This window comes from Schistocerca piceifrons, chromosome 2 (genome assembly GCF_021461385.2).
Source record: "Schistocerca piceifrons isolate TAMUIC-IGC-003096 chromosome 2, iqSchPice1.1, whole genome shotgun sequence".
In the NCBI taxonomy this organism is placed as follows: Eukaryota; Metazoa; Arthropoda; class Insecta; order Orthoptera; family Acrididae; genus Schistocerca; species Schistocerca piceifrons.
This window is the reverse complement of record NC_060139.1, coordinates 180,844,943-180,859,899: the sequence shown is the minus strand read 5'-3', so window position 1 is coordinate 180,859,899 and position 14,957 is coordinate 180,844,943.

The window sequence follows — 14,957 nt, the reverse complement described above, 5'->3', positions numbered from 1 at the left end:
CGTTGCCAAGGGGATTGAGTCTTAGGCCAAACTGAGAATGTCTGTGGCGGAGATATTGGTTTTCCGCGCATGCGCGACACTGTGATGTCATCTGTTCAATATGGGCATCCATGCTTCAGCTAAGTACAGTACCGTCGCGCTAGCTGTTTAGTACGAATGTAATGCAACAAAATCTTGAGATCTGGGTCCGCTTCCGTGAGCTGTGCAACTTTTCTGTAGTGCAAGGGGAAAGGATCCAGCAGTTAAGAGTCCGGCGCATCTATTTGGCAACAAGATGAGGAAGATGTTTCAAAATCATAGTCTGGGCCAATAAGAAGCTGTGATAGGGTGTCTGCATTGCCATGCTTTGCCGTAGGTCTGTACACAATTTCATACTGATACTGCGGGAGCAACAAAGCTCAAAGTTGCAATTTTTGAGCAGTGCGTGTAGGAACCGGCTTTGACGGATGAAACAAGGACTGCAAAGGCTTGTGATGTGTCACTAAAAAGATCTTGCGACCATACAAACAGCGAGAGCCTCTTTTTCTGTTTTGAATAAATGCATTGAGTTTGAGAGAGCAACTTTGAGGCAAAACCAATAGGTCTGTCCTGTGCACCATTTCTCTGCGAAAGCACACCTCCGATTCCGTAGGAAGAAGCATCGACTTGCAAAACTACTGGCTTGGCAGGATCAAAATGCACTAAACATCTGTCACTGAGCAAGGCATTTTTGAGTTTCTGAAATGCGTCGTGACACTCTTTGATCTACACGAAAGGCACGTTTTTGAGACGCAAGCTATGCAGTGGAGCTGCGGTCTGAGCTGCATTCGGTGTGAATCGAATGTTGTATGTCATCTTGCCTAGTACTAACTGCAGTTCAGACAAATTGCGAGGAACAGGCAGGTCACGGATTGCAAGCAAATGAGATTGCAGGGGGTGCACACTCTGTTTATCACGTTACCTAAGTACTGTAGTTCAGTTTGAAAAAAGTCACACTTTTCGAGACGGCACTTGAGTCCTGCTTCTGACAACACTCGAAAAAGAGTACGCAAATTAGCAGTGTGTTCCTCTGGTGTACGACCTGAGACGACAATATCGTCAAGGTAGTTTGAACAAAATGAGACTTTTGCATTCAGCTCTTCCAAGTAACGTGAAAAATGGTGGGTGCAGAAGCACTGCCGAAGGGCAAACGCAAATACTTGAACAGTCCTGGATGTGTATTTGCAACAAACACTTTCTGTGGTCTTTCATCCAATGGAATTTGCAAGTAGGCGTCACGCAGATCTATCGTAGAAAAGTAATATCTTGCAAGCCTGCCACGAGTTCCTCAGGGCGAGGTAACGGATGTGTCAACTGCTGTCTGTGGGATGACTGTAGACTTCATGTCAACAAAAATGAGAATGCGACCAGAAGACTCAGGCAACAAAACGAGAAGACTTGCCCACTGACTAGCTTGAATGTGAGCAATAACACCATTATCTTGCAATTCTTTCAATTCACTGGCAACGTTGTCTCTTAACGCAATTGGAACGGGGCGGGGCCGGAAAAACTTAGGCTGTGCGTTGTCTTTCAATTTAACATGCGCTACAAAGCTATTAGCTTTTCCCATTCCTTCTGAAAATAATTCAGGAAATTCTTTCAGTAACCTAGCTATATTGACTTTTGGGTCAACAGCAGATTGTCTTGGATGCTAAGTCCAAACAAATCAAAGGCATCTAAACCGAATATGTTCTCACTGTCTCTCGATTTCAACACAGTAAAATTCACTGTCCTAGGGTGAGATTTGTAGGTTGCAGGCAACCTACACTGTCCAAGCACTGGAATTTCCTGTCCTTTTTAAGCGGTGAGGTACTTGCTATATTTAGAAAAGCGCGGTGAGCCTGACTCTTCGTACGTGCACTATTAAGCAAAGTTACTGAGTCACCTGTGTCTAACTGAAAGTTCACACGACGGCCAGAAATTTGTAATGAGACAAATAGTTTGTTTGAACTCGTTGCACAGCACTAGAGCGAGAAGGAGGCACAGCCTTAACCTTCCTTTTGTCAGAACCTGTTGTAGGTTTTGAAAATACAGCGCTCACTGCATGTGCATGAGCCTGTTTTTTTTCTGGGAGTGGGCAATATTGGCGTTTTTGTGCAGTTGCAAACAAACTACTTGGACATGACCTTTTTTTCTACACATGTAACGCGCTGCGTTACGTGATGGGCAATCCTGTCTTTTATGGCGAGTAAAACATCTAGGGCAAGTGCTTGTTTTGTAAATAAAACTGCCTTTTCCTGGTGCTAGTTACTTTATTTATCCCATACGCGTTTCGCCTTCTCTTGTTCTAAGGCATCATCAATGGGATCTATAGCGATACAGTTTTGTTAGTTTTAGATTATTAAACAGTTCAATTCGCGATTTTTTGTAAAAAAAAGTAATGACTTACGATTTGCTGATCTGCGTTTCCTCACATCTGGACTGGAGGTCGCACTACCACTTTTATCACTGCCATATAATCATATCTTTGTGTTCTCGCCTTCCACACACTGTTCACCATGTTCCTCACTATTTTTTGTGGTGGACTATTGTTCTTTTGTCACTCGATACAACTATTTCGTCGTGCACTGTTTTTCACAACGTAAATATTGCCACTCCATTACATGTTTCCTCATCTTTGGTATGTTTGCCTATTTGTTGCCAACCTAACAAAGTATATGTTCGAGAATAACTTCTATTTATGATTTTTATACCATTTGTATGTGTGTATGAGTGAGTGAGAGAGTGAGAGAGAGAGAGAGAGAGAGAGAGAGAGGGAGGGAGACAGAGGCGACGCGTTTCTTTTCTTTTTTTCCTTTCTTGTTTTGGGGGCTGTGGAGGGCGGGTGTACTAGCTGTCCGCGAGTGGTTGAAAAAATAAATAGTGGGATAAATAAAGTAACTAGCAGCAGGAAAAGGCAGTTTTATTTACAAAACAAGTATTTATATTCTTGCTGCCGAGGATGGCCACACAAACAAACTTGTTATCTAGGGCAAGACTTCACTAAATTTACTGGTCTGTTTACATGTCTACGTGGCTGTCTGCGCGGCAGTGTAAGAGCTCGTTGTGGCTGCTTGAGTCCGGTCACGAGCAAGGGAGCGACATGACCCGACAAATCGGGGCCTCATCAAACTTATCGGCCGCTACGGACCCGAATCATATTGCTCAAAGATTTGCAATACTAGGGAAGTAACAGATCAGACTACTTTAAGATCTCTTCCGTATTCTGCTATCTGAGACATTGAATGTTATTGCATCCCGTATCTTTAAATCACAGTAAAAGTTGCAACAACTACACTTAAATTTACACTTCCTAGTCATGTCCATTAATTCTGTGTACCACTGACGGTACGTCTGTTCCGGCTTTTTCTGCAAGCGAAGGAGCTGATGTCTAGCTGCAGCTACTTGGACTTGTTGGTGATGTTGTTGTTGTTGTGGTCTTCAGTCCTGAGACTGGTTTGATGCAGCTCTCCATGCTACTCTACCCTGTGCAAGCTTTTTCATCTCCCAGTACCTACTGCAACCTACATCCTTCTGAATCTGCTTAGTGTATTCATCTCTTGGTCTCCCTCTACGATTTTTACCCTCCACGCTGCCCTCCAATACTAAATTGGTGATCCCTTGATGCCTCAGAACATGTCCTACCAACCGATCCCTTCTTCTGGTCAAGTTGTGCCACAAACTTCTCTTCTCCCCAATCCTATTCAATACTTCCTCATTAGTTATGTGATCTACCCATCTAATCTTCAGCATTCTTCTGTAGCACCACATTTCGAAAGCTTCTATTCTCTTCTTGTCCAAACTATTTATCGTCCATGTTTCACTTCCATACATGGCTACACTCCATACGAATACTTTCAGAAATGACTTCCTGACACTTAAATCAATACTGGATGTTAACAAATTTCTCTTCTTCAGAAACGCTTTCCTTGCCATTGCCAGCCTACATTTTATATCCTCTCTACTTCGACCATCATCAGTTATTTTGCTCCCCAAATAGCAAAACTCCTTTACTACTTTAAGTGCCTCATTTCCTAATCTAATTCCCTCAGCATCACCCGACTTAACTCGACTACATTCCGTTATCCTTGTTTTGCTTTTGTTGATGTTCATCTTATATCCTCCTTTCAAGACACTGTCCATTCCATTCAACTGCTCTTCCAAGTCCTTTGCTGTCTCTGACAGAATTACAATGTCATCGGCGAACCTCAAAGTTTTTATCTCTTCTCCATGAATTTTAATACCTACTCCGAATTTTTCTTTTGTTTCCTTTACTGCTTGCTCAATATACAGATTGAACAACATCGGGGAGAGGCTACAACCCTGTCTTACTCCCTTCCCAACCACTGCTTCCCTTTCATGTCCCTCGACTCTTATAACTGCCATCTGGTTTCTGTACAAATTGTAAATAGCCTTTCGCTCCCTGTATTTTACCCCTGCCACCTTTAGAATTTGAAAGAGAGTATTCCAGTCAACATTGTCAAAAGCTTTCTCTAAGTCTACAAATGCTAGAAACGTAGGTTTGCCTTTCCTTAATCTTTCTTCTAAGATAAGTCGTAAGGTCAGCATTGCCTCACGTGTTCCAGTGTTTCTACGGAATCCAAACTGATCTTCCCCGAGGTTGGCTTCTACTAGTTTTTCCATTCGTCTGTAAAGAATTCGTGTTAGTATTTTGCAGCTGTGACTTATTAAACTGATAGTTCGGTAATTTTCACATCTGTCAACACCTGCTTTCTTTGGGATTGGAATTATTATATTCTTCTTGAAGTCTGAGGGTATTTCGCCTGTTTCATACATCTTGCTCACCAGATGGTAGAGTTTTGTCAGGACTGGCTCTCCCACGGCGGTCAGTAGTTCCAATGGAATATTGTCTACTCCGGTGGCCTTGTTTCGACTCAGGTCTTTCAGTGCTCTGTCAAACTCTTCACGCAGTATCATATCTCCCATTTCATCTTCATCTACATCCTCTTCCATTTCCATAATATTGTCCTCAAGTACATCGCCCTTGTATAGACCCTCTATATACTCCTTCCACCTTTCTGCTTTCCCCTCTTTGCTTAGAACTGGGTTTCCATCTGAGCTCTTGATATTCATACAAGTCGTTCTCTTATCTCCAAAGGTCTCTTTAATTTTCCTGTAGGCAGTATCTATCTTACCCCTAGTGAGATAGGCCTCTACATCCTTACATTTGTCCTCTAGCCATCCCTGCTTAGCCATTTTGCACTTCCTGTCGATCTCATTTTTGAGACGTTTGTATTCCTTTTTGCCTGTTTCACTTACTGCATTTTTATATTTTCTCCTTTCATCAATTAAATTCAATATTTCTTCTGTTACCCAAGGATTTCTACTAGCCCTCGTCTTTTTACCTACTTGATCCTCTGCTGCCTTCACTACTTCATCCCTCAAAGCTACCCATTCTTCTTCTACTGTATTTATTTCCCCCATTCCTGTCAATTGCTCCCTTATGCTCTCCCTGAATCTCTGTACAACCTCTGGTTCTTTTAGTTTATCCAGGTCCCATCTCCTTAAATTCCCACCTTTTTGCAGTTTCTTCAGTTTTAATCTACAGGTCACAACCAATAGATTGTGGTCAGAGTCCACACCTGCCCCTGGAAATGTCTTACAATTTAAAACCTGGTTCCTAAATCTCTGTCTTACCATTATATGATCTATCTGATACCTTTTAGTATCTCCAGGGTTCTTCCATGTATACAACCTTCTTTCATGATTCTTAAACCAAGTGTTAGTTATGATTATGTTGTGCTCTGTGCAAAATTCGACCAGGCGGCTTCCTCTTTCATTTCTGTCCCCAATCCATATTCACCTACTATGTTTCCTTCTCTCCCTTTTCCTACACTCGAATTCCAGTCACCCATGACTATTAAATTTTCGTCTCCCTTCACAATCTGAATAATTTCTTTTATTTCATCATACATTTCTTCAATTTCTTCGTCATCTGCAGAGCTAGTTGGCATATAAACTTGTACTACTGTAGTAGGCGTGGGCTTCGTATCTATCTTGGCCACAATAATGCGTTCACTATGCTGTTTGTAGTAGCTTACCCGCATTCCTATTTTCCTATTCATTATTAAACCAACTCCTGCATTACCCCTATTTGATTTTGTGTTTATAACCCTGTAGTCACCTGACCAGAAGTCTTGTTCCTCCTGCCACCGAACTTCACTAATTCCCACTATATCTAACTTCAACCTATCCATTTCCCTCTTTAAATTTTCTAACCTACCTGCCCGATTAAGGGATCTGACATTCCACGCTCCGATCCGTAGAACGCCAGTTTTCTTTCTCCTGATAACGACATCCTCTTGAGTAGTCCCCGCCCGGAGATCCGAATGGGGGACTATTTTACCTCCGGAATATTTTACCCAAGAGGACGCCATCATCATGTAATCATACAGTAAAGCTGCATGCCCTCGGGAAAAATTACGGCTGTAGTTTCCCCTTGCTTTCAGCCATTCGCAGTACCAGCACAGCAAGGCCGTTTTGGTTATTGTTACAAGGCCAGATCAGTCAATCATCCAGACTGTTGCCCTTGCAACTACTGAAAAGGCTGCTGCCCCTCTTCAGGAACCACACGTTTGTCTGGCCTCTCAACAGATACCCCTCCGTTGTGGTTGCACCTACGGTACGGCTATCTGTATCGCTGAGGCACGCAAGCCTCCCCACCAACGGCAAGGTCCATGGTTCATGGGGGGAAGTGATAATATTGTGATAATAATTGGTGATAATATTGAATTAATGCAGCGCTTACTTGATCGTAGCTGAGTTCGTCGGGAGATGCGGTTGGGAATAGACTTTGTATTAACCTGAACAGTGGGGACCCTGCAGTAGAAAGGAAGTATTGTAACTTTAGAGTACTTTGCACAAGGCCCGCACAGTTAGCCGAGCAGTCTAACGCACGGCTTTCCGGAGTGGGAAGGAGCGCCTGGTCCCCGGCACAAATCCGCCCAGCGGACTTGTGTCGGGGTCCGGTGAGCCGGCCAGTCTGTGGATGGTTTTTAGACGGTTTTCCATCTGCCACGGCGAATGCAGGCTGGTTCCCCTTATTCCACCTCAGCTACACTATGTCGGCGATTGCTGCACAAACACTGGCTCCACGTACGAGTACACCATAATTACTCTACCATGCAAACATTTGGGGTTACACTCGTCTGGTGTGAGACTTTCCCTGGGGGTGTCCGCCGGGGCCGAACCGCACAATAATCGTGGGTTCGGTGTGGGGCGGCGGAGGGGTGAAGTGGACTGCGGCAGTCGTCGTGGAGTTGTGGACCACTGCGGCTGCGGCGGGGACAGAGCCTCTCTGTCGTTTCTAGGCCCCCGGCTGACATACAATACAATAACTTGAACAAGATGAACTCCACAGTGTGCTTGGATCTGAGTCAGGCATTCGGTACTTTCCTCTTCTGTTTGCTTAAACTGCCAAATAGGTGGTACACTGATCGGGGACACTTGTTGGTTGGTTGGTCGGTTGTGGTTGTGCGGCGGAAGTAGCTTGTGCAGCCAGTAGTTGTTGTACCGTCGTCAGTAAGGTAGCGATCGTTGGTTCTGAAACTGAAAAGCTTGCGTTAGATCCATCGCATTGGCCGTCTGCGGTTGAAATGCGGGGGCAGGGGGTGGATGGGGCGGGAATTCATGGTTTACACAAATACGTTACATCAAAAAGCAAGCATAGCCTCTGAAAAAAAGAAATTTGATTAGTTTTGCGGCTTCCCTCCTGGAACACATGCAAGAACACAACAACAAATTAGCAATAGAAACAATTGAACACGATCACCCCTAGAAGCTAAAACACAAGAGAAGCAAGCAAAATCTTTGGCCAAGTTGATTAGCTTCGATCGCCACTGACTTATCCTCGTTCACCACTGTAGAGTCCTCGTCACCACTGTAGAGTCTTGCACTGCAAGGAAGGAAGGGAGAGTATGTAATTGTGGGTGGATGGTATCCTCTTTCTACAACACAAGTGCACATGTAGATTAATACGGTTATTTATTTACATGAACATTTACTTAACTGGAATAGAGTCCATGTTCTGAGCTACAAGCTCATCAGTAACAGTCGCGCTATCCTCACTAATCCGGTCGCTATGAACTGTCGTAGCCTGTGCTGAACGCAACTCCGCTCTGCGAATGTACTGACGGACACAAACTGGAAGAGTGAGTCACTGATGCACTCCGGTTTTTTTTTTTTTCCTTTATTGTACGGTCGCCGCTCTTTGGCCAATAGATACAACAGGTAGACATAGAAGACAGAAAACATAAAAAGCATGGTAATACATGATGAACATTACATGGTATATTAGAAGCCGTTCGACAGAAGGCACAGAACACAGAGGTTGTCACCAGTAGAACAGACGAAGACATCCTGTTGGAGATGCGAACGTAGGAGGACATCGATGAAAAAACTGCAGCACATAACGGAGAAACACTGACACACAGAAACACTGGTGACGATCATCAGCAAGTACTCATAGAAAAACACACTGATGAGGGGGGGGGGGGGGGGTGGGCTGCCTCCAGGTGGAAGGGAGAGGTAGGAGGGCATGAAGGAGGGATGTGGAGCCAGTGGGAGACAATATATAGTGTAAAGTTTTAACACGTTATTCGAGGAATGTGAAGAAAGTGGTACATCGATATGTCAATAATAAAGCAAGATTTATGTGAAATATCGAACATGTTGCACTGACTGCCCAGGCTCATATTTACACAATAGATGAAAGAATCTTAGAGATGTATGTAGATGTTGAGGTGCATTTGCGTAAGATCCAGTGACGGCAACATAGATTTTCAAAACCAGTCATAAATAAAATTGTAGTTACCACTCTTGGTTGTTTAAGTTTTTACTTCTTTGTTTCATATTACTGTAGATTGACCCCATACTTGAATGATGTCAAGCATGCACAATAAGAAGACTGTCAAATTTGAATGTAGGTATTAGTGTACCTATCTCTCATTATTATTCATTTATTAATATTCTATGTGTTTTTTGCGAATACCTACAATTTTCTTTTTCCAACAGTTCATGCATCCCTGTTGCTGTGGAGCAGGAAGCAGTACTAGGCTGGTGTCTCTGAATGGGATACGTAGCTGTTAGAGTTTCTATTATAAATAACAGTGCGAGGTGGTCATATGTTGGAGTGGTTACAGAAAGCGCCCAGTTCTCTTCTGCTAGTTGTGCTGATTAAGGTAAAAATCTTGAAGCTGGTCATTTTGGATTACTAGTCTTGGTAATTAATATTCTTCGTCTTGAAAAATAGAAACTGTATGAAAATCCTTTTGTTGGATTTCCTCTGTGGAAAAAACAAGTGCCATTATTTAGGCTCTAGATCACAAGGTCGGAACACACCACTTCCAATGGTCTAATACGAAACCCTGTCGCGCAATTCATCTAGAGGAGTGGGTAAAGGGAACCAATTACCTGTAGCTTCCTATCCTGTCCAGAGGTGGTAGCTGATCTCTACTGCTGGCGTTTCATGATCACCCTTTCACTAAATTGTACAGAGCTCGAATAATGACACTCACGAAATTGAATGATGAAACAAACGGGAGGAGGAGGAACTTGATTCTGCGCCATTCTTAAGTCAATCTTTTCACGGAGATCAATGGGGGAAGGTGACCTAGAAATGAGCTAGTGCCGGTACACTGGACGCGTGACCTTCACTTCCCTCCAATTTTATGTCATACAGTTGCTGTTGAGGTGTGGATGGCAGCAGGGGGGAGGACTTTATCTTGACAATGATAGGCCTCGCATGATGACCTTGAATTTACCACACGCAATTCTTCTAGAGACGTGAGTGGTGACCTTGACTTAGATCATTATCGGAGCCAGAATAGTGATACACTGTTAATGCCGAGTGGTTATAATTAAATTGATGATGTTCCCAGTGCTTTAGTGCTGGGGTGTAGACACCACAGGAGGCCGAAACATCGTAGGTATGTTCAGTAATTGCTATGCCTGCGGTGTATGCTTAAAAAAAAAAAGAGAGAGAAAAAAGAGTTCTACTTCTGACACCAAGTGAATGTATGGCTCTGTAAGCAGTCAGAATGTGAAATGTTTCTTGTTTTGGTCCGCAGCTCGTAGTCGTGCGGTAGCGTTCTCGCTTCCCGCGCCCGGATTACCGGGTTCGATTCCCGATGGGGTCAGGGATTTTCTCTGCCTCGTGATGACTGGGTGTTGTGTGATGTCCTTAGGTTAGTTAGGTTTAAGTAGTTCTAGGGGACTGATGACCATAGATGTTAAGTCCCATAGTGCTCAGAGCCATTTGAACCATTTTGTTTCCTGTTTTGACGCCATATGCTGTTTTTTGCTTGGTGATGTGTGCTGATTTCTTTTGTGAAGTGACTGTTGATGTAAAGAGTTAAGAAGGTTGAAATTTTCCATACAAAACGCAGTGGTTACTGAGAAGGAAGACCGAGGACTACTGGTAAAGTTGTTTTATCAGAATGGCAGAATAGCAGCGCTGTATTGCAGGAATATCGCAGAAAGAAACGGCTGCCAGGAGGGTCCATGTCAATAAACGGGCTAAAGAGTACGATCAAGAAATCTGAAGAAACAGCTGAATTAAGAGGTGCCGCAGGGAGAGGGAGGCGCTGATTCACATGGCAGTTGTTGTAGCTATAGTCAACGATGCAGCAAATGTCTCAAATTCTGCAGCCAGTGCTCAAGCTGTGTCACTGAAATTGTCTCTCCCTAGTTAACAGTTCAAAAGATTTTGTGTCGCATTTTACACCGGTATTCTTACAAGACCCAAAGAAGTTCCAAGATAGGCTACAAGCCATGACTTTGCTTTCGTTTTGTGATACACTTGGGAATGGATGATCGTGACAGGGGAATATTCGTTGGACTGACGACGCACATTTCATCCTGAACAATGCTGTGGATGCACGGAAATATCGCATACAGGGTTTCATTCTGCCACATGGTCTGCAGGAACATCCACTGCACTCAGCTTCTGTGGCTGTGTGGTGTGGTTTCACAAGCCCCTTCATTCTCTGTCCGTTTATCTTCGAGGAGATGACACCTCGAGTGCCTGCAATATGTACAGTGACATCTGCGCGTTATAAGAACCTCCTTGTGTGACACGTAATTCCAGCCTTGGAAGAACGCAACTGTGTCCACACCACTATTTTCAAATAACACAACATGTCGCTTACCTAGTGAAAGATTTGATTGCAGAAACCTTCGGTAAAGACCACAATATCTCTGGGCAATTTTAAGATGTGTGATCTCTCAGACCCCTCGACCTAAATCTGTGCGAATTCTTGGAATATCTGAAAGATCGTGTCTATCAGGGGTATATTTCCTGATGAACTGATGGACAGCATACGATGACATATCGCTCTGACCACACTGTATATGCTGCGAGCAACTGTCGGCTATGCTGTGTTATGGATGCAGCATGTTGTTGAGTCAGGAGGCCATACTGAATCATGTTGTAAATTGTGATTATAACCTAATAAACGTGCCAGAACGGCTGTTATCATGTGTTTGATCGTTCCTCCCCTTTTCCCAGACCCACACTACATTCTAATTGCTTACAGTGCCATATTTTCATCTGGTGGCAGAAAGCGGAACTATTATGTTTCCAGCACACACAGTGAGCACACCGATTAATGACCTATCTACGATAAAATAATTCAGGAAATTCTTTAAGTAAGCCAGCAATATTGACTTTTGGGTCAAAAGCAGACACTTGAACGTAGATTGTCTTAGATGCTAACTCTAAACAAATCAAAGGTATCTAAACCGAATATGTTCTCACTGTCTCTCGATTTCAACACAGTAAAATTCACTGTCCTAGGGTGAGATTTGTAAGCTGCAGGCAACCTACACTGTCCAAGCACTGGAACTTCCTGTCCTTTTTAAGCGGTGAGGTACTTGCTATATTTAGAAAAGCGTGGTGAGCCTGACTGTTCATATGTGCACTATTAAGCAAAGTTACTGAGTCACCTGTGTCTAACTGAAAGTTCACACGACGGCTAGAAATTCGTAATGAGACAAATAGTTTGTTTGAACTCGTTGCATGGCATTAGAGCGAGAAGGAGGCACAGCCTTAACCTTGCTTTTGTCAGAGCCTGTCGTAGGTTTTGAAAACACAGCGTCCACTGCGTGCGCATGAATCCGATTTTTCTTGGAGCGGGCAAAATCGGCGTTTTTGTGCCGTTGCAAACAAACTACTTGGACATGGCCTTTTTTTCCACACGTGTAACGCGTTGCATCACGTGATGGGCAATCCTGTCTATTATGGCGAGCAAAACAGCTAGGGCAAGACTTCAGTAAATTCACTGGTCTGTTTACATGTCTACGTGACTGCGCGGCATTGTACGCGCTCGTTGTTGGCTGCTTGGGTCGGTGACGAGCAAGGGAGCGACATGACCCGACAAATCGGGGCCTGATCAAATTTATCGGCCGCTATGCCATCCGAATCATATTGCTCTAAGATTTGCAATACTGGGGAAGCAACAGATCAGACTACCTTAAGATCTGCTCCAGTATTCTACTATCTGAGACACTGAATGATATTGCATCCCGTATCTTTAAATCACTGTAAAAGTTGCAACAACTACACTTAAATTTACACTTCCTAGTCATGTCCATTAATTCTGTGTACCACTGACGGTCCGTCTGTTCCGGCTTTTTCTGCAAGCGAAGGAGCTGTTGTCTAGCTGCAGCTACTTGGACTTGCTGGTGATAATATTGAATTAATGCAACACTTACTTGATCGTAGCTGAGTGCGTCTGGAGATGCGGTTGGGAATAGACTTTGTATTAACCTGAACAGTGGGGACCTCGCAGTAGAAAGGAAGTATTGTAACTTTACAGTACCTTGCACAAGGCCCGCCCGGTTAGCCGAGCGGTCTAACGCACGGCTTTCCGGAGTGGGAAGGAGCGCCTGGTCCCCGGCACAAATCCGCCCGGCGGACTTGTGTCGGGGTCCGGTGAGCCGGCCAGTCTTTGGATGGTTTTTAGACGGTTTTCCATCTGCCACGGCGAATGCAGGCTGGTTCCCCTTATTCCGACTCAGCTACACTATGTCGGTGATTGCTGCACAAACACTGGCTCCACGTACGAGTACACCATAATTACTCTACCATGCAAACATTTGGGGTTACACTCGTCTGGTGTGAGACTTTCCCTGGGGGTGTCCGCCGGGGCCGAACCGCACAATAATCGTGGGTTCGGTGTGGGGCGGCGGAGGGGTGAAGTGGACTGCGGCAGTCGTCGTGGGGTTGTGGACCACTGCGGCTGCGGCGAGGACAGAGCATCTCCGTCGTTTCTAGGCCCCCGGCTGACATACAATACAATAACTTGAACAAGATGAACTCCACAGTGTGCTTGGAACTGAGTCAGGCATTCGGTACTTTCCTCTTCTGTTTGCTTAAACTGCCAAATAGGTGGTACACTGATCAGGGACACTTGTTGGTTGGTTGGTCGGTTGTGGTTGTGCGGCGGAAGTAGCTTGTGCAGCCAGTAGTTGTTGTACCGTCGTCAGTAAGGTAGCGATCGTTGGTTCTGAAACTGAAAAGCTTGCGTTAGATCCATCGCATTGGCCGTCTGCGGTTGAAATGCGGGGGCAGGGGGTGGATGGAGCGGGAATTCATGGTTTACACAAATACGTTACATCAAAAAGCAAGCATAGCCTCTGAAAAAAAGAAATTTGATTAGTTTTGCGGCTTCCCTCCTGGAACACATGCAAGAACACAACAACAAATTAGCAATAGAAACAATTGAACACGATCACTCCTAGAAGCTAAAACACAAGAGAAGCAAGCAAAATCTTTGGCCAAGTTGATTAGCTTCGATCGCCACTGACTTATCCTCGTTCACCACTGTAGAGTCCTCGTCGCCACTGTAGAGTCTTGCACTGCAAGGAAGGAAGGGAGAGTATGTAATTGTGGGTGGATGGTATCCTCTTTCCACAACACAAGTGCACATGTAGATTAATACGGTTATTTATTTACATGAACATTTACTTAACTGGTATAGAGTCTGTGTTCTGTGCTACAAGCTCATCAGTAACAGTCGCGCTGTCCTCACTAATCCGGTCGCTATGAACTGTCGTAGCCTGTGCTGAACGCAACTCCGCTCTGCGAATGTACTGACGGACACAAACTGGAAGAGTGAGTCACTGATGCCCTCTGGTTTTTTTTTCCTTTATTGTACAGACGCCGCTCTTTGGCCAATAGATACAACAGGTAGACATAGAAGACAGAAAACATAAAAAGCATGGTAATACATGATGAACATTACATGGTATATTAGAAGCCGTTCGACAGAAGGCATAGTACACAGAGGTTGTCACCAGTAGAACAGACGAAGACATCCTGTTGGAGATGCGAACGTAGGAGGACATCGATGAAAAAACTGAAGCACATAACGGAGAAACACTGACACATAGAAACACTGGTGATGATCATCAGCAAGCACTCACAAACACACTGATGAGGGGGGGGGGGCTGCCTCCAGGTGGAAGGGAGAGGTAGGAGGGCATGAAGGAGGGATGTGGAGCCAGTGGGAGAAAGAAGGAAGAGTGGGGGGAGGGGAGAGGAGGAGGGGTTGGAAGCCCAGGGAGGGGGGTGGAAGTGGGAAATGTGGGAGAGAGGAGAGGGGAAACGGAAGGTGAGGAGGGAGAGAGGGAGCCCTGGAGTAAAGGGGGGGAATGGGAGGTCAGAGTCAGAGCTGATAGGAGGGGTAGATGGAGGGAACAAGGACAATATCAGGGAGGGGTAGTTGGTGGAAGCCACCTTGGGCAAGGGTATGGAGGGTGTGAAGATGGAGAGCAGGTGGAATGCAAGAATACAGGCGCAGCAGTGGGCTGGGATGGGTGAGGATGGGAGAGACAAGTGGGTGTGGGGGATCGAGCTTGCGGTAGGTGTAAAGGATCCGTATCCGTTTAAGGAAAAGGGGAAGGTGAGGGAAGGGAATCAAGTCGTATAGGATCTGTGT